This window comes from Corvus brachyrhynchos, unplaced genomic scaffold (genome assembly GCF_000691975.1).
Source record: "Corvus brachyrhynchos isolate BGI_N302 unplaced genomic scaffold, ASM69197v1 scaffold59, whole genome shotgun sequence".
NCBI classification, from domain to species: Eukaryota; Metazoa; Chordata; class Aves; order Passeriformes; family Corvidae; genus Corvus; species Corvus brachyrhynchos.
The window spans coordinates 6,947,544-6,950,237 of NW_008246054.1; positions in this window are offsets into that span (position 1 = coordinate 6,947,544).

Below are 2,694 nucleotides of genomic sequence, written 5' to 3' on the forward strand. Positions count from 1 at the left end.
TTGTTTGTCTTCTTATATATATATATATATATACTAGTAAAGAACTGTTATTCCTTTTCTCATATCTTTGCCTGAAAGCCCCTTAATTTGAAAGTTATAATAATTTGGAGGGAAGGGGGGGTCATATTTTCCATTCCAAGGGAGGCTCCTGCCTTCCTTAGCAGACACCTGTCTTTCAAACCAAGACACCAAAACACCGAGACACCTGTGCTTTCAGTGCCTCCTTTCCCACCTCCCAATAGAGCAGGTGAGAGCCAAGTTCAGGCAGCTGCAGCTACACAAGCTGATTTCTTGGGAGCTGATATCAAGAGGAGCTCTCCAGTTTGTCCTACTGGCCCTTCCCTGAACTATTGATGTAAATATGTGACAAAAGCATCGCTCATGCAGGCTGTTATTCTGGGATGAAAACAAGATGTCCATAAAATGTGATCTATGTGTAATCATCACACATATGCCTTCAGACAGGGCAGAGCAGTGACTTGCTAATTAAGTTTTACAATCCAGCGGTTGTGAGAAAGATAAAAACATGTCCCCGGTCAATCCATTACAAAGAGAACAGAACATCTGACCTTTTCATCCTGCCTTCCGTTTGCACTCACTAGATCCATAACCTTTTCCAGCTGGAACAGAAAGTTCAATTAAGTTTTGTTGGCTTAGAAAACTGCCCATGTCCTGGAGAGTAGATTAGGCACTCAGGGGCTGCAATTATCCATCTGGTGCCACTTCAGCTATAATATCTATATATTTATATACATACTGCCAGCCTTGCAAGGATAAACATTGTGCTGAGTTGCTTGGAGGAGGGTCACATTCCCTGCTGCTGGGGACTCCTTTGGTCCCCACATTCCAAATCATGAGGATCTGTGCAGGGCAAACCCAATGTCACTCCTGCCACTCAGCCCCAGAGGGAATGTGTCAAACAGGAATGGATTCAGCACATGCCACCCAACCTTTCAGGTTTTAATATCTGTCAATCCACTGATTTATGCATCCGCACTTCCCCAAAGTCCAGGAGACGTTTGCAGAACCTTTGGAAATAATTTAATCTCTTTTAAGAAAGGACTTTTATGAATACAGACACATGTATATATTAAATATAGTTAGCACTTCTGGGGACAACAAGCTTGGCCTTGGCAGATCATTGCAATTACATCAAAGATGAGGCCCTGACAGGGACCAACCCATCAATCATCAGAGTGATCAATAATGCCTGCAGTGCACACAGTCAAACCTGATCAGCCTCATGTAGCCTCGGGTGAGGGAACGTCAGAGGTCCTCACCATGCACACAGGCTGTACCTTCAAGGGCTCGTCTGAAAGTTTGCTGAGCTGGATTTTCCCTTTGGGGATATTTTTAGCCTGTTTGCAGAGCTCCATCTCTCTCTAAAAGAGAAGCAAACACTTCTCAGATCATCACATTTAAGTTAGAACCAATGCCTTAAGAAAGGGATGCAACAGTGACATTCATTTCCAATAAATCACAAGACCAGTGGGCATTGTAGCTCATAACACAAGGCTCTGCCTTTACCAGGAGCATATAAAAAGGTGAACATAAATTTTCCCTTATCCACTCTACGCCAAGAAAAGTAACAAACAAACACCTGAGCATCACACACTGTCTGCTGTGGGGCAAGTGGCAGTACTTTAAATCAGTACTGTCAAAATATAGGTTGTCCTGCTCAGAATAACAGGAGAAGAAAGACTTATCACCCCCAACAAAGGAGGAAAGCTGGGCTTCCTGCTTCAGAAATTGGCAGATTTGGAATATGTTATTTCTGGCCTCCATCAGGAATCTTTCTCCAGGTCTTGGTGAGCGCAGATTTTTCTCATGTGGTCACCACAGTCATCAAGGCATAGGACAACTCATCATGGGTCATAAAATCATGGAATGGTTCGGGTTGGAAGGGACTTTGAAGATCATCCAGTTCCACCCCCCTAGGCAAGGACACCTTCCACCATCCCAGGTTGCTCCAAGTCCCATCCAACCTGGCTTTGGGCAGGCACAGTTTCTCTGGGCAACCTGTGCCAGGGCCTCACCATCCTCACAGTAAAGAATTTCTTCCATATATCTCACTTAAATTCCCCTCTTTCAAACTCTGTTCCTCCCAGCAGGAAAAAAAAAATCTTAAACACATTAAGGAAATCTGCCACTGATTTCCCCTCCTCCCTTGCTTGCTGACCTTCATCTTTTCCTGGGGAAATACAGACACTCAGAGAGCTCCAGGTCACAGATTTACAGAAGCTACTGTGAGAACCTTTATTTAATCTGCTCCAAATGTCGCTCATTCCATCCCACAGCACTCTGGTGACCACCTTCACCTTGATGCCATCATCTCTCAGCTTCTTCTTATTTTTTCTCCTTACTCTTCCTACATGTGAAATAAATCATAAACTTCATCCTGCAGTAAGAATGTCCCCTAGCAGAAACTGGCTGCACCATGGGATAGGAAGGGTGCAGGGATAGCTGCTGCTATTTCAGTCTCCTGGAGAAGGAGTCTGGGCTTGGTTTTGCCCAGAGCCTGTTTGGTGGCACTGGCACCACCCAGGTGTGCCCTTCTTTCCCCAGGAGGCTGGGAAGGATCCCACCCTGGCACAGCCTCCCTCTGCTTTGCCACGGGACTGGGCTGAGTCTGCAATTTCTCAGAGACTTCCCACCTTCCCTGTTGCTCCCTGTGCTGTGCCTCATTAGCTGCTC